The following is a 22,070-nucleotide window of genomic DNA, read 5'->3' on the forward strand; positions in this document are numbered from 1 at the left end:
CAAAATATGTTTTATCACATTTAAAGATATCTGGAACACATTTGGAAATATCTCTAATGAATTTCAAGATATCTCAAATGCATCTGGAGATACATCAAACTGATCATGCAAGAATTTTAAGATATCTGAAATTCATTTTGAGGTGTTACTGCCTTCTTTTCTATTTTAAGATATGGTATCATGAAATGCTTTTGAGACATCTTGGAAGGTGCAGGAAGTTATCTTAAAATGTATTTCAGATACAGTATGCGAAAATTAACAGGAAGAAATTTTCAAGATATATGACTGTAGTGTGCGGCCGGGGCCCTTGCCCGGCCAGGATGCCTCCATGCTGGGAGGTCCGAGTGGGTAAGCGTGGCCAGAGCGTTAACTCCCCCGGGACGCTAGATGTCAACACCACTGGGTTGCAGCGGTGTCTCAGACTCCCGCAGGGCTTCATGGGAGTTGGAGTTTGGTGCAGCACTGTTGGGGTCTGCAGGTGCCACCAGGGGGTGCTGCAGCAGAAGCTGCTGAGCCCTTATGGGCAGTTCTTCTGCCATACCTGGAAGTGCTGCCGGAAATGAGTCATCAAGCACCTGTAGCACTTCTGGGTGCCTTATAAAAGGAGCCTGCAGCCACTACCTAGAGAGCCAGAGTCAGGAGGAGGAAGACGTAGCTTGACCAGAGGAGTAGAGGAGATGAAAAAGAAGAAGAGAAAGAAAAGAGGACATACTGTATTTGTGCTGTGCTTTGGACTGTGTTGTGCCTGTGGGAAACGGGGAGGAAAAATAAAAAACAAAATGTGCCTTGAACTTGTGTCCCACGCTTGTCTGTGTCAGGTTCAGGTGGCAGTGCCAGACTGGGTGGTCCACAATGACACATCATAAATGAATATACTAAAGTCTTGGTTTCAAATAAGACAAAAACAAAGCAAAGATGGAAGCTGATAGATACTAAAACTGACAGACAGCACAGCAATATCAACATCATTATATAAAGTACAAAAAAGATTGTTTTAGAGTGAAATGAAGGACTGTGCAGTGTGGAGGAGGGCAGGTCTTCAGGCTCCTCATGACCAGTTCCATAGTTGTGTCACAAAACAGATTCAACAAAATGAACAATAATGAGACAAGCCTGTAATATAGATGGAAGGCTGGCATCAGAAAATATCCTTAGAGACACAAAAAAACTATACACAGCATTACAATGGTTATGTATGAAAGAAATCAAACATAGAGAAACTAACAGCTAGTTACTCAGGACTACCACACAATAGAAATCTCATAAATGTCTGTTTTGGCCCGGACCATCAATGCGGTGTATTTGAGCTCTAGAAACCTTTGATGGGCCATGGTAAAATTTGTTTATTGTAATTTCCATTACACATAAATAGTACACAGTATAGACTGTAACAGAATTTCTCCTAGTGGACACACTAAACTATGTAAACAAATAACAATAAAGGATTAAATAAAAGGTGAAGTAAATCCTTATTGCATGCAGTCTTATTCTTAACTGTTTCACATAAATGGCTGGACTTTTTCAAAGTAACCTAAAAAAATGTAAAGCTTCAATTAATTTGCTTAATTACTATATCTAATGTAAATATTACAATTTCAAAAATGTTTTTAAAATACCAAATTTTAGAAAAAAAACAAAGAAACTAAACACCACAACAGCTTTACTCATTCCTTTCTCTTTCACTACACATTGGAGGCAGATGAGGCATCCTCTTTTCACTGTCATCATTTCAAGGAAATAAGAGTGTCAGATAATACATTAATATATTATTTTTTTACATAGCCAAAAACATTATTTGATGTTAAACTATTGAAATCATTTACAAAAAACAGTTGTGTCAGCACGTGATTTTCTGGGACTACTTCATCAATAAAGAGAACCATTCTCATGTGGTAAGTCACATGGTTGTGATTTTGAATGAGTTTTATGGCAAAGAAGGAAGGTGAGCTTGGCATTGGTTAAGCTTATTAAAGTTTTTCTTTTTGTACAAACAAAGGATATAAAAGCAATTGAGTAAGGGCACAGAGCCTAGTCATTACGAAATAATGAGCACATGTAACAAAAAGGGTGATCTCAACAACAAGGAAGGGGGAAAACAAAAATAAACAGAGGTCTGTTCATCAGCTAAGGCAGTTCGTCGGTTCACCCATCTCAATTTTTCCAAATAACTATGACTTTCCCAAGATCAACCAGGTTTCACTCCAGTTCTCTCGCTATCTCTCTTGCACATTCCCTCTATAAATAATCCCATTAGCCACTTGCAAATGTACTTTTCTGCCAGCTGAATGTCTTGCAATTCATTGTATTCTGTAAATGGTATAATGACATTATTACTTGCATATTCCCTCAGAACACTTTACAAAAGTGCAATAAAAATAAATAAAAAGTATACATAGCATGCAACATATACAGTATATACTGAATATATAGTCAAGTATTAGAATTCTTATAATTGACTTTTCAGCCACCTTAGAACTTGTGGGTAAAAGCTGGTGCATGTGCTTGTGGTGTGGTCTGCTTTTTGACAGGAGGGAGGAGCGAGAAACGTAGATGTTCAGGATGGCTGAGGTTTTTAATTACACAGTGCATTTCTAAGATATACTGTCACACATGCATGTCAGAGGGTCAACCACTGGGCTCATCTAAGGTGCATAATACCCCACCAAGATGAGAGGAGACGCTGCCACTAATCATGTCTTCTTCCCTTCCCTCCACAGTGCCAAGAACACACTCAGTGAGGGACAGCTGACCCCACCATTTCTGGTCTGCTCCTATAAGTTCCAAGGCTATCAGAAGGAAGCTTCACTCTATGATCAAAGCATCCAGCAGAATGGAGCTCCATCCTCATGACCCACCTCCATAAAGACCTTCTCTTAACCCCAAAGAGGCCATCTACTTTTATTTTAATTACATTTGTGTCATGGAGAGCCTGTTTATTTTGACTTTACAAAAGAGCTTTTGGGAATTAAATGGGGAAGACCAGATTGGTGCCCCAACATTTATTCTCTCCAGAGTATAATTTCTCACTTAACCACAATATGTATATAAATTTATAGAGATAAGTATATGTCCTGAAGGAAAGGCAGCTGGGTGTCAATGATATTCTACGCTGCCGTCACCATCCTCTGCACTGCTTTATGTTCTTGAGTCAGGTAGGTGATGTACTACGATGTTTTGCTGCCAATAAGGATGGACTATGAGAGGAAACCAGAGCACCCGGAGGAAACCCACACAGACACGGGGAGAACATGCAAACTCCACGCAGGGAGGATCCGGGAAGCGAACCCAGGTCTCCTTACTGCGAGGCAGCAGCGCTACCACTGCACCACCATGTTGCCCCAATCTTATTTCTGCTTTAATGGAATTTTTTAATCTCATGTTTTCATGGAGAATGGAGACAAAATTGTCTTTGATACAATGGACAACAGCAAGTTATGAAAAAAAACTCACATTACTCATGTCACTTAATCCAAATGTGAAGTCATCCAGTTGTATGCTTTAAAAACCACAAACACCTGTATTTTTACTAAAATATTGTTAAAAAATCACTTCAGCAAAATGCTTTTGTGAGCTAAAATGGAACAAACACAGATGTGGAAATGCAGAAGTCTGAGGCATATTTTCTTCCTGATGTTTTCACTCACTTTTTTTTTGGCTGTACAAGCTTCTCAGTGAACTTTGCACTATCACTATCATGTGAGTCCCAATGTTTGGCAACAAATGAGCTCTTACTGTGCGGAACTCATAACCAATGAATGAGTGAGGAAACATTTTCAATTCAAATGCTCGGGCGCATCTAAGCGCATTCCATTTTAGTTCATGAGAGTGTTTTTTGGAAGCTCCCTTCATTGACACATAACATAGAATTTCAGCCAGAGTTTGAGTTTCCTGTGGAATGGCTTCATTAGGTCATTCCATGGAATGCAGCAACATGGTCTCTATCTGATAAGAGTACCTTAATCATAAGTCAAGTAACACTGGTGCTGGCATATCCAGGCTCAGAGACATCCTGGTTTTGAACTGTTTATCACCCTGGTCAGTGAGCAAAATGATCATAACTCAACTTTGCCAACCTTGACAGGCAAAACCTTTCTGCATTTATTTACGAAAAACCTGGACTATAAGTGCACCCAAGAAACCAATGTGAAAATGCCCACTTCTTCTTTTATAACTCAGTATCAATACTAGTTCTCCACTATCTACTACAATGAAAATTTGGCTTTAATTTCTTCACTATAGAAGCAGTTCTACTACGTAGGGTGTGACCTGTAGCAAAGTGGAAAACCATTTATAAATGACTTAGGCATGGGTGTCATTTTTATCCCTGCCTAGCAACAGGACAGTGAGGTGCAGAAAAAATATTACACATAAAAGCAATGTGCTTACCTGGAAGAAAAGAGTTGATTAATCAACAATTCCCAGCAGACTTATTTTATGTAAACAAAAGAGGGTCAATGCGCAGGAAATGTCAAACCTTATGACTACAGTACTGCCAGTAACAACAAAGTGAAACCAAAGCTAAGAAAGAGAAAAGGATCTGGACAAAGAAATGCAAAGCACACACTGCGTCTTTACCCATGTGCCAGAGAAAAGTTCCCTATGGGCTTTGAAGAAATCAGGACAAAGCATCATCTTCATTCAACATGAACTAAACAAAGAATACAGTAAGTACATTACTTCATATGTTTTATTCCACGATTGTTATTTTTTGTTTCTTCAGAGCTAGGGTAATGCCAGCAAATATCTTAACATATACATGTATATCTCTGTTTATTTATAAAGACTAGGGGGCTCTGCCCCCTGCTCACTTTGCTTGCTCACCCCCAGGTTTGGTTAACTGGATATACAATTTTAAGTGATTTGTTATTTTCATGGGAATTGTTACATATGCATCATTTTCACTTTTACTTTAAAACTTTAGTAAAAACAATATTTGGAATTAACTTTTCTTCAAGATCGCATTAAATTTTGATTCTGTGCTTTGGACTTACATTGTGACAATGCAATGTATAACTGCCTGTGAGTGAATATAGTTTCTTTCTAATAAATAAAATGACTTTTTCGAATGTTTGTCCATGCTCTTTCTTCATCGCTTAGTCGTTGACATGTCATCTAGAACGTATAAAATTATTGTCCTGATAAAATTTATAAGTGCTGAGAGCACAGGAAGTGTGTCTGCCAAAAGCATTCACACAACTGAGGTACTGAGGTTAGATGACCGTGGTCTTATTTGAAAATAGTTGTAAGTAGGGCGTGACTTGAAAGAATCTCATGTTAAATGTCTCCGTCTCATGGGACTTAATACCCCGCCAGCGTTTTTGGAATCTTTTCATTTTCACTGGCAACACGAATTAGACGATCTACAAGTCTCCGACTCAAAGTTTAAATCCGAACAATATATTTGATTTCTTTTCGCTTTTCCGTTATTTCACCGAGTAATAATTTCCTTTTGTTTGCTCTAATACGATATTTCCTATTCTTTTTCTGAGACTTTCGAATTTTCGTACTTCCATTATCTCTAACCTGCTCTGCATGTGTACCGCGCCAACATTTTTGAATTCTTTACGACAGGCTACTTTGTCATCTACTCTTTGTCCTTTATTTCCAGCCCTGGGCGTTGACCCGTCTCGCGGGACATATAAGTTTCTCTCCAAGAAAATCACGTCTCGTCTCCTTCCAAGATTTTTTTTATAATAGAGAGATATCAGTGAGATACGTTAAGATTCTCAGCTCGTCTCACTGATATCTCATCTTGGATGAAGGAACACAGTCTTCAGCTTAAAATAACAAAGGTGAAGCTCCTTGTTATCCCAACCAGTCTGCCTGTTCAACACCTTATCTCTGTAAAGCTTGGTTCATTATAACTTACACAACATCAGTACACAACCTTGGAGTGAGGATCAATGATCAGCTCTCCTTCATTGACAACATTTCAATTATTTCTCGTTCCTGCAGATTCATTCTGCACAATACTATAAGAACAGACCGTATCTGATGGACTATGTAGCACAATGTCTGGTCCAAGCATTAGTTTTGTTGCATCTTGATTACTGCAACTGTTTACTGGCAGAGGTATCTCTAAGTAATGCCAAAGCCACTGCAGATGATTCAAAATGCAGCAGCACATCTTGTGTTCGACCAGCTGAGACAGGTGCATATCATTTGTCTTTTCAGGTCACTACTATGACTCCCTGTATCAGCACACATTAAGTTTAAATCCTTAGTGCCCACAGAGTAGTCAGTGGGTCAGCACTTATGTCTATGAAGGCATTCATGAGGTTTTATGCTCCTTCACACCCATTCAGGTCTGCTAATGGATGGGATCTGGTGATAACACATCTACGTGGAATCACATCTCCATACAGACTTTTTCATGTGGAACTCCTAGCTGGTGAAACAAGCTGCCCACCTCTACTTGAACTGCTGACTCCCTTACTGTGTGTAAGAATCATTTGAAGACTCTGTTGCTCTTTCAGTACTGTATCTTTCTAATTGATAGTGGTTTTAATGCAAAGTTCTTAGTACCTAAGAAATAGGTAACTAACTGCTTTTATATTGTTCTGTTGTGTCATTCTGTACTGGCCACTTGTGACAATCAATTTTGTAAAATTGTTCTGTAACACTTGTCTCAGAACAGTCCCCAGACTGAGGTTTACTCGATTACAGTGTGACCTCTTTTGTAAGACGTTGTGGATAAAAGCATCTGCTAAATGAATAAATAAATGTACAGTATACGTACACTGTACATGTAAAGGAAATTTTCATATATAAACTGTGTAAAGGATAAGTCTTTAGCTTTTATAAGTTTTGCCTCCTAAATTTAATAGGAAAGCTAAACTCACCTTCCATTAAATCTCAGCAGTTGTCATCACACAAACACACAGCGGCCTTAAACAAACACTACCACACTCACTATGGGGGGCGGGCAAGTGCAGATGAATCAGCACTGTTGTCAAAGCAGGAAGTCACTGAGAAACATAACACTAGAAAAGGGCTGAACCATCTTCTTAAGACCAGAATAAAGAAGGGAAGATATAATTCACATAATTCAAATAATTAGTGCTCCCTTTATTTATGTTGGTTGTTTATTGTCCTGCATCTGCATATACTTACAAATATCTATCTTCTGTCATCTTTACGTATTGCAGGAAGTGTGTTTGTGATGCTTATGAAAAATAGTCTGTTACAATGTCTGAACCACATACAGAGAACGTGAAGTTTAGTTTCTGTTCACCTTTGCTAATTTATGATCTTTTCTCATAAAATGGAATGTATGTTTTTATAGTATCTGACATGTCAGCCAGAAATTGAAAAAGAGATATTGTACATGTTCCTTTTATCTCTTTTATCTCATCATTCAAAAGCACAATAAAAAAAATCAAATGAACACAATACATTTCATCATATTACAAACTATGCCTTTAAATCTTTTCTTACACATCTTTCAGACTGATATGCTGACTCTTCTGCACAATCTGCATTTACAGGTAACTCTTTTTTTGTATTCATTCATTCCTTAATTGCTGTACTACTGTGAACTATTTTGTAAAAAAAAATAACAATGCTATCATACACAATAAAACCAGTTTGTCTGCCTGTAATGCAATTACTAGTGATGAGTGATCCCTACTGAAATCACTTTGCCTCAAGTTCAGCAAAAATCATGGAAATATCTGGGAACTCCACAAAATGTACTGAAATGAATAGGGGAGGAGAAACTGGCCTAATTTTGAGTGAATTCTAAAGCTCTAGTGGTCTTTAAGTGTCCCTGACATCTAAGGAAACATCTGCCAACTATGCTGTACTGATTATGGACTGACCAAAAATGTGACCTGAGCTGTGAGGCAGCAATGTTGAACACTGTGCCACTGTACCTTCCTGAGATAAAATTAACAGAATGAAATATCAGAAAAGTTAAATTTCTTGCAGACACTAACCATAAATTCACTAAAGCTTGCCCCCACACAGATTCTATAGCAGGTACTCACGTGAAAAGCATGTTTTTTTCCCTGATGCTTTTGCTCAATCACTGCCACTGCTGCCAAATAAACACAACAGTAATGCATGTGGATTCTTCACTTCTCCTTTAATTAATTGAGGGTGAAGGCTCACATATTACACACAGGTCACATACATGTCCATATAAAAAGACATTACCTTTAAAACACGAATACACCAACAAATTTCCAATTTCCTTTTGCATGTGTGTTTTGTCCTACTACTAGGATCAACATTACAGTATATACTCTGGGGCTATTCCATCACACATTGGCTGACTACAGCTCTTTAAAGTCACGCTGGCCTTGCTAAGCATCATAGGGCAAAGGGAAAAATCTTTGCATGGCAAATGTCCAGGAAAATGTTCAGAGAATACGGTCACCAGCAAACACAGCATATTTGCTGTGAAAAACACTTTAGCAATTTTTACCAATCAACACTAACCACCACACATTACTACCACATAATTGTTTCTACAGTTTTTCCTAACTCTTTGCTATCTATGTATTCTGTCTTTTTATTAATCACTTTAGCATTTCCCATAAAATACAGTATGTCCCTTGTAAATCATTTGGACATGTTTGAAATTATCTCAGATGTGTATTTTCAGTTGATAACTTTCAGTGTTTCAGAGAATATTAAAGTTTACATTAGTTAAGCATAATCATAAGAAGAACTGAAGGAAGAAATTTTACAGATGATATTGTATTTGATACATTTATATACATAATAGATTGTGTGGACCCTTTGTGTGTTTTTAATTTGTCTACTCTATATATATATAAAATCCTAAGCCTAAAAGTGCAATGATTTTATGTCATGTTTTTTGTCACACTTTAAATCAGGCTTATTTTAAAACCTACATATATATATTTGGCATCATTCTTTTCAGAATTTATCGAACTTTAATGTGATGTTGTTAGATTTTCAGATTCTTATTCTGTTTTTAAATTATAATCTAAAAAATATCAAGAACTCACGTCCTACGAGACAACACTTTGTGCCAAAAGATTTAACCATGCCCGGGGCCGGAAATAAAAGACAAAGAGTAGGACAGCTGCAGTACAAGCCTTTAAATGTTCGAAGTGCCACGTGAGATGAAGATCATGTAGCACGGCAGCAGCAGCAAGCCATTAGCTGATCGAGCAAAGAGCATTTGTTTCCCATTGTATCACCGTTTAAGAGGGGGTTTTGGAGGAGCAACCGCGTCTCCTTGGGGTGCGTTCAGCCCCCCTCTTCACAAAGTGAGCGGCAGAGACGCGGGGGGTTGGCAAGCGAAGCGAGCGGGGGGAACCTCCTAGTTATTTTAATAATAATTTGCCTCATTTTTGTGTGTTTTCTATTTATATGTTAATTCACATATATCTATAAGTGCCAACATTACCTACAATATGGATGACTTACTGTAAATGTATCAGTTTAGACATAAAGAGCAACACTGATTAGGAACATGAATAAATGACCGAAAAGTACCTAGACTTGGTTTGGTGAAATTCCTTTCATGCAATTTGGCAGAAGACTGCTGTAGAGACAATGTTGTAAGCTGAAGAAAGTATTCATAAAATGTAAACACTGGAGGGGGGAGTTTGCCACCTTTAAATAGACAAAAACTGAGCTAAACAATGGGGCTTTTCTTTTTTGTGAAACTTCCTTCTAAAAAGAAAAATGTTTCAAAAGCAATTGTCTCATCCTAAAGGACAGATTTTTTGTTATATTTACATAGTACATTATTTTATAATCCCACATTATTCTTTTATCTTAATTGTTATGTTTGATGAATCTTGAATTGTGTTGCCAATTGCTGTGGAAAGCACTTAAAAAGAAATATTGCCCAGTACGAAATATATGTATAAAATAAAGACATATTAAATGGATAATTTATATCTTAGATGGTTACACAGTAAAACTTAACCTTTGCACTACACATTACAACTGTTACTTTAAACATTTCATACTTTCTAAATTAAATAAAAATAAAATAATGAACATTTGCAAACATATCCATGAGTACAGCATACTAGGAACTACAGTCACACTGTATGTAATATAATTAACCAGAGTTATGCTTAAAAATGAATGTGTTGAAATTAAACAAAAGTAGTGGCTAATGCATTATGATATTATAACTGTATGATATGTGCTGTAAACCCAAATAGTCAGTTATTATGCTTTTCTCAGGTGAAGGTCCTAGTAGCAAAATGCTAATCAGGGCTCATGAAGTGTCCCTAAACCCAACAGCTTCCTCCAGCCTCTAATAAGGAATACCCAACACTCTCAGGTCAGTCTACAGGTGTAATAATGATAAGGTGTCCTGGGTCTACCATTTAGTCTTTTCTCAAGTAATCTGTGCCTGGTACACCTCCCATGGGGGGCTTCCAGGGTCCCATCCTAATTACAAGCCGAAACCACCCCCCACTGGCTGCTCTCAATCCAGAGAAGTAGCATTTCTATCCTACGGTTCTCTCAAATTATTGAGTTCTTCACACTGTCATATAAAGTGAACCCAGCAACCCTGCACAGAACCCTCATTTCAGTCACTCACATTGAGAGCTTGGGGACATGATTGAGGATAGATATACAGCTTGATACAGTTGACATCTTCATCCAAGGACTTGGTTCTTCCTTCACCACAACAGTCTACTTCAATATCTGTAATACTGTAGCCAATGTACTTGAACTCCTCAACCTGGGGTAGCTGCATACCACATACCTGTAGCAAACAAGCTATTCTTTTTTGGAAGAGAATCAGGACCTCAGAGTTGAAGGTGAGACTTCTCATCTCAACCACATCACGTTCAGCTACAGAGAGTTCCAGTGTGTGTTGGAGGTCACAGTAAGATGAGGTCAAGAGGGCAACATATTTTACCAACAACAGAGATGCAATATTTTGATTCTTAAACTTAATATCCTCCAAATATTGATATTATGTCCAGCCCCTCACTGAACAGACTAGATGGAATGCCAATTATGTAATCACATCTCTCGCCTTGCAAATTCAGGAACAGAAAGGAATACAGGAGCTGCCATGGAACCACATATTCTTCAATAACCTTCCTCGAGATACCACGGGGTACACAGTAATGTGTTTTCCAAGTCCATAAAACATATTTAGATAGGATTAACAGCCCCTAGGCATTTACTTAACCCCTTAAGAATTTGTACAAGGGAAAATAGTTGGTCCACTCTTCCTCAGTCAGGATGGAATCTACATTGATTGCTTCCCTTGAACCTAAGGTTCAATTATTGGATTTTAACTTGTATGTTTCAGCAAAGGTTTTGCCTGGGAGGTGGAAGGATGTGATCCTTCAGTAATTCCAGCATTTCCCTTCTGATCTCATCCATTCATGTGGCCTAGCCACTTGGGGAGTTTTTTAATGGCTAAAGCAGCCTCAGTCACAGAGGTAGACCCAACTCCAACCAGTGTTTTTGGCACTGTCTCCTCTGAGGAGAGGGTAGACACTGGGTTTAGATATTGCTCAAAGTGCTTTCTCTTTCAATGGTACTCCAACCCCAGTTGAGGTTAACATTTTCCCGACTCCTATTGAGAACTGCATGTGCAATGTTCTGTTTACTTTCCCTCCACCACTGAATGTCCTTTGTTTTGGCTAGTGCCAGCTGCCCTGATTTTGGCCTCAGACTAATCTGGGGACCATCCTGCTAACACTGCATGGAAGGCCTCTTTCTTCAAATGTGACAGATTCCTTTCATGCTGGTGTCAACCAATGACTCCTAGGGCTGCTTCCATGAGAAGCATCATAAAAATTTTAGCTAGAGCTGCTTGTAGCTGCTTCCATTAATGAGGTTTTAAATGGAAGCCTTTCAGACTTTTTGTATTGCACCTCTCCTAAGATGAAAGTTAGACTCATTCTGAACAGAGGTAAGGTGTAGAAGTTTGGTGTTTTGAAATACTGTACTGTATGTGCTCCTATTGTAGACAAACAAAAAATGACCCTCATGAACATTCTAATTAAACTAAAGTAGCCCTTTCTTGGAACAGGGATACTAAGACCCACTCCTGAAACCTAGCCTGGGAGTGTTATTCCCTCTAGTGGCTGGCTGAACCTCACAGCCCAGTCAGACTAAACCCAAAAAAACTGTGTGGAGCTGCCATGTGAGCTCACCCATCTCAAGTGAAGTGTGAGAATAACTTAGAAGGCTAGTCAGGTAACAGGCAAAAAAGGGATAAACTTTGGCATACTAGACCTTGTTAGTGAAGGTTCACTCTTAGCACATAGAATGTAATATCTCTGGCATGAAAGGAGCTAGAAATTATGCAGGAAGTTGAAAAATACAGTACCAGCTATATATAGTCCGGTTCTGGAACCAAACTTCTTTATCAAGAGTTGCCCCACAAAAAGAGCCCTGGATGAATTGGGAACTCTACTTAGTCCCCTGCTTGGTGCCTCTTACTTGGGAGTTTGGTCCTTGCAGTTGGTTTGTGCGTCTTCTTTCTGATACGGTAGCTTTCGACTTTCTAAAGAAAGAGACAAAGAAAGAAGGATACGTGATAATCAGAAAGAAATGGCATAATTTGCGATACACGGGTATTTGCTAAAACCGAATAACAGAGAAAAGGAGATTTCTGCAGTGGCATATTTAGAAAAAGAAGATTCGTAGTGGGTAATTGACTCCTTGCATTGCTTTAAAATAAACGCACCGACTCTGGACATGGGTATTAACAAGGAAGTTCACAATATTATTATAGACAGAGCAAAAGTTGCTCCCGATCAGCGAAACAAATAAAACTGCATATAAAACTATAAACACTATTTAATCTAAGTTGTCTTCTTTGATATGCAAAAAGACATGAAATTACCGATCCCTCCGTGATTTCCTGAATTCCGCACATTCCCGATATATTGCAGAATCATTAATAGTTTAAATAACTAATCGAAATCATTATGTAAAATCAATACATTATATTATACATTAACATTCTAAAAAATCTCTGCTAATAGTATAATGTTTAAATGAATTCGCCCGTCTCTTTTTAAACTTACAATATAACTCGTGTTGCTAAGTCTACTGTTTGCTCTAGAAACAGCGATTCTGATATGGTAGAGCATGAGGGGGGATAACTTCATATGCTCAAATATATTTTGAATTTCAATACAACTGATAGAGCTAAAAATAATTAAATGATAAAATATTTAAAAATTTTCACTAATATAAGACATTTTGACATTTATTTTCCTTTAAATTCTCGATTTTGGCGCTTGCAGAAATACTTTCCACCCCTGTTTATACGAATGGATGACGCCCGGGCCGCTTTAACCCTCGAAGTCCTAACAGTGGCAGCGGCTACAAAGAGGCACCACCGGCAAGGAGGTGGGTTGGGGACAAATCTGCATCATCGGAGGCGCTAAGAAAAGAACAGAGAATTTTAAGGTATTATATTATTTTTCAGCGTAGTCGAGAAAGCGAAACATATATATACATTTGAATGAATTATTAGAGCTACATGTCATTATTTTGATCGTTTCCCAAAAAGCATCAGAATATTCACCCACTGGAATATTTCATACAGCCAGGAATGGTAAGCCTGACGTATTTGGTTGTGATTGATTTTTTGTAATATTATCCAACGGGGGAATGAGGGTGAACCTTCTCATTGTACACGGCATGGTTAATTCAGTGGAACATGCAATATTCACTGACATCATGTCTAAAACTGGCCAAGGCCGCGGTCAAGCATAGCTTTCGGGTGCTTTTAGGATTGTTGCTAACCAGTTATGAGCGCAGGTTTAGTCTGCAGCCTGCACAGAGCATCACCATCTGACGGCTGTTTCCGGGAGGAGAGGGTCCATGCATGACATTCATTTAAACAAGGTGCAAGTCTTTTTAGTAATTAAACGATACGCTCACTCGCTTCTTGCATATGCTCGCATTTGACAAGGGAGGACTGTCTCTTCTTGATATAAATTTTAACTTTGAAACCAACCTTATTTCCAGGTTCATTTAAAACGAAACGAATCCGTGCAACCTGTCCCAGAGTGAAAAATAAAAGGAGAATGTTATCTTTCAGACCCCCACCAGTAAATGACGTCGGCCCTCATGATGACAGTGACATATACCAAAAGAGACGGTTTTGACCTTATTCCTACTGATGACATTTTATAGGCCTATCCTATGGTGACCAGACAGCTTTGGGTGACCGGAGCGTGAAACGTTACAAATAGTAAGCGCCCGAGCACAGGAAAGGGATAACATCACTCAATAAAATGTATTTATTGAACGAAAAATAATTTATCCGTCTTAATGAATGTATATGTAGTGAGTTATATATAGCTATTGTGTGAACACTAAGAATTCAGTTTTAATTATTATATACCTGGAGGTATTGCTTCTATGAACCTTGAATACATCTTACTATAAAGGTCAATGAAATGTGAATTACATCTGTCCAAAATCTGCTATTTTTTTAATCAGCTTCTATGTGTGCATGCTGCTTTAAGTTACTAAAGTTAGTCAGCAAATGCAAAATCAGTCTTTATATTGTGTAAAGTTAATAGTTGTACTTTATAAAAAATTAAAAACTGTGCTAAACTAAAGTCCATATTATAATCTAAATAGAGTATCTGAAATGCTATAAAACTACAGCAGTAATGTGCTTTAACCAACAAGTGTGTTGTGACAATCCAAGGCCTGTCTTGGCAGCATTAGACACAAGGCTGGAATTAGTCATGAATGGAATACCAGTCCATTTCCATAGGCAAACACACATACACACACACACATTCTCATGCATATTGACCAGCATGTCTTTGGGATGTTTAAGGAACCTAAAATTAAAGTGCTGATATATGTAGTGTAAGGTTAACACTACAGTATCGATATCTAATCCTGGTAAAGCTTTGGGGTAGTGAGAAACACTGTGCCACTGTGTTCCCCTGATGTCACTTACAGTAGGTTTAAAATTTGGTAAGTGCAATTAGGTAAGCTGATAATTTTAACTTTTCAATCAAGTATTAAGAATGTTTTATTGGAGTGTATTTCTTGCCTGGATTACAAATTAACAAGCTGCACAAATGAGTTTGGCTAAAATTCGAATCATTTTTGCAAGTCATATATGTCTACAAAGTCTTTCTACTTACTCTGATTTCCAAAGACATTCATGTTAGGTTAATTGATGGCTCTAAATTTACTCCAGTGTGAGAGGGAGTGTGGCTCTGCATGTGAGAGGAGTATGCAACACCCTGTCTATGGCTGTTTCCTGCCCAGTGCTCATTGCTGTTTGCCCCCTCCAACCAGGAATTGGATTTAAGAATGTTATGTTATCTATGGATCTAATGACTTGGCATCTGCTTTGGACAAGGTAGATTCTGAGGGACCCAAAAACAGCTTAGAATGAAGTTGTTTTCAAAGATGGATTATTTGATGTCTTAGTACATAATTAATTTATTGAAAACAGTTGAAAGAAACCTGTAAACTTCTTAACAGTTCTTTACAAATGTATTTGTTTTATGCTGACATTATTTCAGTTTTTTGATCGTTTTTATTAATGACACGATACGTTCTTAACTGTTAAAAGAATACATCAGGTGCTACAATAGTTAAGTTCTTCTATTATTAAATATCTGTTTGAAAACAATTTTTATATAAGATTACATACCTACCGAAATGAGAACATTTTGGTGTATACGATCAACCCATAACAATACAATTTATAAATATGTGTATATAATTCACATAATATGTTGAGAATTTGTTCAACTGTTTCTGTAAAAGTGATTCTCCCAATAGTTCTAGTTGAAAATGTGCTACAATGAGTGAAGAAATGTTCAAAAATATTGTATATATAGCAATATATATATATATATATATATATATATATATATATATATATATATATATATATATATATATATATATATATATATTCACTCTTTGTAGAAGTGTGATGCTGTTGAATCATCATGTTGAAAATTAGGTGCTGTGGAATCATGAGCTCTAAGTGGCCTAACAGACAATTCAGTTCTTTCCACTGGCTTAATTTTTGATGAAATAATGATAAGTTGTAGCTTTTTAGGTGTAATATGTGGATTTTGTCTTTGATGGCCCTGAGTGTGGCTCTATCTTTTTAATAAAGGTTTACCATGGCAGCTTCTTGTGTATAGTGAGAATTTAGTACTAACATACTGTATATGTTGGATGATGTATTTTCTTCTGTCCTCACTGATATGTGCTAGTTAGAATATATTCTTACACCCTAAACATTCTTAGATCACATAGAAATTCAGGGAAATATTTAATGTGTCTAACAAACTTTTTATTTTATTTTATTTTTTTCAAAACAATCACAGTAAGTCCAACAGTGATTTTTCTTACCTCTCTTGCCATCTGAGGGTAATGTGGAGCCAGTGCAGATCTTGACAGCAAAGGCAGCATTAACAGAACAGTGTGTAGAAAGGCACACACCAGTATAGCCCCTGGTATTTTATACCAGTCAGCCTGATAATTTGCTTTTAAAATGACGATAGTGAATTTTCTACACAGAAGGCATCCACATAGATTGAACATAGTAGAAGACAATAAAACTGCTTGATTTCCTTCCTAAATTCTTTAAACACAAAAATGTGGTATTTTAATTTTTGTTTAATAAAACTCATTGAATTAAGTGGGTTTCAGAAAATTATGTAATAAAATATAAAAAAAAAATCTTAATTCGTGTTAAAGTGTCTTAGTCTGCTATAATAATTATGGTAAATTTAAAAGAATTACTAATCTGGTGGAAGATACATAACATTGGCTGTGCACACAATGGGTTACATTTAACACTAGAATTTCTTGTTAAGCAAGAAGGGCAAAAAAGAAATCTATTGTTAAATTGCTGCCAAATAAGCTGTGCATGTAGTGGAAGGGGCCATAGGAATATGGAATGTGTCTGTGTACTATTAAATCTGAGAAACATACAGAATTGAACCATTTTTGAGACAAGTGGAAAATATATCTAACTTCACCACAATTCTAATCTCACGGAGCTCATTTGCATGGACAAAGGCAAATTCTGACGTTTAAGATGGTCAGCTGGCTTTGCATATGAATAATGCACACAGCATGTAAACAGGAAATCCTCACTCAGTGGTCTATCTTGTCTTTTGGAATATACTTCTCACTTGCTTCATTGCCTGCTGAGCAAGCACATTTTGTCACTTAACATGTTCCTTGATTTACTCTGCTCATTCCTTATTTGGTTATATTTTTATTCTTACTTTCCTTCCAGCAGAGAGTACATTTATATCTAAAGTAATTTTTTCTGTGTTTTTACAGTTTTTCTCTGGGTGTGATCTTCATTTGAATTTAAATTAAATTCTCTCTTGCTTCTTTGTATATATATTGCTAGATCTATCAAAACAAAGCTACTGTACAGTATTTTGGCAAGTTGTTTAAATGTCATGATTATTCACAGGTTTCAAATACAAAATTTGAAAGATTTAAAGGTCTTGGTTTATGCATTATATTTTTATTCTAATAAAAATTTTTATCTAATAGAAATAAACATTGCTTACTGCAATTATTAGAATTTTTAGCCAAAATCACTTCTGATCTTCACTTTGGGCTCTTTTTGCTCTTTGTAGTGTTAGGTGGTATAATGCTGAAGTCAGAATATTAAAGTGAAAAGCAGATTACTGTTAAGTGAAAGGGTTATCCTTTAGTAGCAGTCTAGTTATAAGCAAATATATGCTCAATATATGCTGCAGGCTTTCTTGGTTGCTGTCTCTGAATGAGCCATTCTTGTTCATTCCTGTTAAATTCAAGTGTGACATTTTATGTACCCTTTGGGCATTACTGCAAAGTCAAATTTTCAGTGTCATTTGTTACATCTACTTCAGATTATAAGGTGTTGTGGTTGTTTTCCTTTTAAACAAATAAACGGCAGATTCAAAATAAATTACACTTTGTTCAAACTTATCATTTCAATTCAAAACCGACATTTTCATTTGTAATATTTGAATAAGACATGAAGGTTAGGTGAATCGGTGTTGCTAAATTGGCCTTAGTGTGTGTGTGTGTGTGTTCATCTTGTGATGGTCTGGTGCCCTGCCTTTTCCTTCTTACTGTATTGCGCCAAGTGATTGCTTTGATTGGCTCCAGCTGCCCTGTGACCCTGCCCTGGAGGAGTTGGTTAGAAAAATGAATGGATGGATGGATAGAGTATACAATGCTTTTTCTGTTCTATATTGCTCCTTTCACTCTTACCAACAGCATTTGACTTTTTTCTGTGCTGTCCCCTGTATTTTTATATATAGTAAAATGATTTTTTCTTCCTGTAAAGATAATTTTATCAATTACTTTGAATGGAACTTAGCATTTCTAGTAGGGCACCATATGAAATTCTAAAACTGGTTGTATTATATTTATCAGTTTTTTTTTATAGTCCATGTCCATTTCTAGTGGTCGCTTTATAGAAACATAAAACGGTATTTGTTTTGGCATGAAAAATAACCAAGGTTCAGTCTATAGTGTTACATTATTTTCCATTGGGATGTTCTCTGTTTTACACTGTTCTGTTTTGTTATTATCACTCAAAATAGTTCAACAAATGTGTTAAAAGTATAGCTTTTGGAGATTGACTAAAATTAGGTCAGATGGAAATAACAGCATGTTTTACGGTGCTACTGCTGCGCCAGAAGAGCAGATTTTCTGTGCAGCCTGAGGACACAAGGAATTTGCATTGCAGACAGAAAACATATTTTAATAGAATGCTGGGTCTTCCTCTTTTTGTGCCAACAGAGTTCGTAATAGAAAAAAAATATTGCAGATTACATACTGTAGGATGCAATTATTTAAATGGCTTCAAAATGAAACATAACTTTTATGTGAAATCTGAGGTGTCATGTTGAACCAACCTTTCTTGTCCTTTGTGTGTTGTCTGCTAGGTGATACAAGCCTTTTAGTTTATGTTTGAAATCCTACACTTTAAGCAGCATTAAACATTTTGTGTTTTTGTCTGGAATATTATTTTATATTTTTGTAATTCAATACAAAAGTAATGTTTCATTATATTTACAATGGACCTATTGTCCACATTCATCTTTGACTGGAAAGAACCAAATGATTTTTCCTAGATTTCTCTTGAAAAAACATATATATATGGTATAATTGCTATAAAAATGTTCATTCACATGACCATACATCATGCAGTATTATTTATAAAGTTTCCAAAGATTCCATCCTTCTTCATAACCTGTTCCCTCATATCCGGTGCATTTGTTACAGTATTTGGTCTAGTGTTGTACAGTATAATACTGCACAGGATATAAAGTATGCCATACATGGTGTGTTTTGTAGTGTGTTAATAGTTGGTTTATGTTGTCTTAGGCTTAACCTTTTTAAACATGTGATATATTAAACCTATAGCCTATTCTTCATACTTTTTGAAAAAGATGAAAAACAAAAGGTTGAGATGCAGTCTGATTTTGACCTGACTAGAACTGGAGACATAATCCACATTCCTGGCAAAATACTCAATGGGTACACTTTCTTTACAACATCTACACGTGAGTAATGTTAAAGTGCAAAGCCTTCCCATACCCAAATGTACACCAATAAGGCATGCATTGATACTGATGCACCAGACTAACTGTTTTGAGGGCTCCATACTGTTCATGATATTGGGGCATCATCTCCCCTATTAGTGGTGCAGTGTTGTCACTTGCCGTGTTGTTATTGCAGTTAAGGTCTCAGCTGGGCCTCCAATCCCAAGTGTGTAAATAGGATTAGATACATTTCTATAATGCTGACCTGAAACTAACCACACAGACTCTACTCTTGGCCAATTGTCCAAATATTTACTGAACCTCCATAGTCCTGTTAGCATCAACATACTGGACCAGCAGTAGGCCAAATTTTTATTGCCATTTAAACTAAAATACATGTTTGTGGTAACTGTAAACTCCACATAGATAGTATCCTTTCATGGATTCAGTTTTGTGGAACTATTAGGCAGCTATGCTAAACACTGCACCGTTGTGCTGCCAACCACAAACTACAGATTATTTAATAATAGCAAACAAAATAACCTGCTTTTGTTTTGTGTGTACATGTATATTTGTTGCTGTGATTTGTTGACATTATCCAGTGAAAAACAAACATATTTTAAGTGTATTACACTTGATATCTTTATTGTGAAATATGTAACAGAAATACGGCAGACTTGGTCTAGACAATTTTCTAATACATAATGGTCAAGTAAGAGCTAAATAAGGCTTGTGGTCCCTCAGTATCATCAGGATATAGCTGTATATTGCTATAAAAAAGGTGAATTGTGTAACATGATACAAAGATCTGTCTGTCTGAGAATTCCAGTCATATGACAAGTGCCAAGAGAAATGGTCATTTAATGTTAACCAACCAGCCAGCCATTTAATGCTACATATACTGGATTTAAGACATTGTGCTTAGCATTGTGTATCAATTGCAAAATATTTGGAATATAAAAAAGTAATCCTATAAGTTCAAACATACTCCTCAGATAGTTTTAACTGAACTATTTAGGAGACCATCAGTACATTTAATTCAAGGAAAGTTACAATAATTAAATCTATAAATGTATTAGATTTAGTCTTAATCTATCTTTATCATGTGTTTTTGCAAGTGAAAAAACTGTAATTCAGTTTTTTTTTTAGTACTAGGGTGTTGTACCGTGTTAGCCATTATGAATGTAGAGAAAAGCCAAGCAAAATGGCACCTTTTATTGGCTAACTAAAAAGATTACAATATGCAAGCTTTCGAGGCAAGTCAGGCCCCTTCTTCAGGCAAGATGTAATCAAGATGTAAAGATTACATCTTGCCTGAAGAAGGGGTCTGAGTTGCCTCGAAAGCTTGCATATTGTAATCTTTTTAGTTTTTTTTTTTGTAAAAGTATCCATTCATCCATCCACTTTTGAACCCGTTTAAACCAATTTGTGGTAGTGGAGATCCAGGTTTTAATCCAGCAGTGAGACCAGAAATAATCCTGTGTGGTGTGTATTAAAAAACCTAAGCATGAAATGGTTACAGCAAACAACCTGTAATTGCTTATGAGAATAAGATAACCTCTGCTCCTTAGGGATAAGCTGACAGAAATGGGAGTAGATTCATACCTAGTGACATGGATCATGGACTATCTTAAAGACAGACCTCAGTATGTGCGTCTTGGGAACTGCACGTCTGACATTGTGGTCAGCAACACAGGAGCGCCACAAGGGACTGTACTTTCTCCGGTCCTGTTCAGCCTATATACATCGGACTTCCAATACAACTCGGAGTCCTGCCACATGCAAAAGTTCACTGATGACACTTCTATCGTGGGCTGCAACAGGAGTGGGCAGGAGGAGGAGTATAGGGACCTAATCAATGAGTTTTGTTAAATGGTGCGACTTCAAACCACCTACACCTGAACACCAGCAAAGCCAAGGAGCTGGTGGTGGATTTTAGGAGGCCCAGACCGTGATCATCAGAGGTGACTGTGTGCAGATGGTGTAGACCTATAAATACCTGGGAGTGCAGCTGGATGATAAATTAGACTGTACTGCCAATACTGATGCTCTGTGCAAGAAAGGACAGAGCCGGTTATACTTCCTTAGAAGGCTGGCGTCCTTCAACATCTGCAATAAGATGCTGCAGATGTTCTATCAGACGGTTGTGGCAAGCGCCCTCTTCTATGCGTTTGTGTGCTGGGGAGGCAGCATTAAGAAGAAAGACGCCTCACGCCTGGACAAACTGGTGAGGAAGGCAGGCTCTATTGTTGGCATGGAGCTGGACAGTTTGACATCTGTGGCAGAGCGACGAGTGCTCAGCAGGCTCCTATCAATTATGGAAAATCCACTGCATCCACTAAACAGTGTCATCTCCAGACAGAAGAGCAGCTTCAGCGACAGACTGCTGTCACTGTCCTGCTCCACTGATAGACTGAGAAGATCGTTCCTCCCCCAAACTATGTGACTCTTCAATTCCACCCAGGGGGGTAAACATGAACATTATACAAAGATATTGTCTGTTTTTTACCTGCATTATTATCAATCTTTAATTTAATATTGTTTTTTTGTATCAGTAAGGTGCTGCTGGAGTATGTGAATTTCCCCTTGGGA

General features: G+C 37.1%; 1 protein-coding gene and 1 long non-coding RNA gene across 5 annotated transcripts in view; one reads left to right on the top strand and one right to left on the bottom strand.

Annotated features, from left to right (window-relative positions):
• Positions 1-864: 864 nt before the first annotated feature.
• On the bottom strand, positions 865-12,992 carry LOC127529396 (uncharacterized). 2 transcript variants are annotated; one of them, XR_007936076.1, is made up of 3 exons: positions 12,815-12,992; positions 12,296-12,472; positions 865-1,113 (listed from the first exon to the last, which is right to left on the bottom strand). It is a non-coding gene; the product is annotated as an uncharacterized LOC127529396 (long non-coding RNA). The 2 variants fall into 2 exon arrangements; XR_007936075.1 differs by having other exon boundaries at positions 12,202-12,472.
• Positions 12,993-13,287: 295 nt separating this feature from the next.
• ttll7 (tubulin tyrosine ligase-like family, member 7) overlaps positions 13,288-22,070 on the top strand; it is a 294,342-nt gene continuing 285,559 nt past the window's right edge. Inside the window, exon 1 of one of the 3 annotated variants that reach the window (XM_028811558.2) lies at positions 13,288-13,386. The gene's annotated coding sequence lies outside the window, so the exon portion shown is untranslated. Of the gene's footprint in view, positions 13,387-13,433; positions 13,535-22,070 lie in introns of those variants that run through there. The other 2 variants (XR_007935957.1, XM_051932480.1) reach the window with 2 other exon arrangements.

This window comes from Erpetoichthys calabaricus, chromosome 10, assembly GCF_900747795.2.
Source record: "Erpetoichthys calabaricus chromosome 10, fErpCal1.3, whole genome shotgun sequence".
In the NCBI taxonomy this organism is placed as follows: domain Eukaryota; kingdom Metazoa; phylum Chordata; class Cladistia; order Polypteriformes; family Polypteridae; genus Erpetoichthys; species Erpetoichthys calabaricus.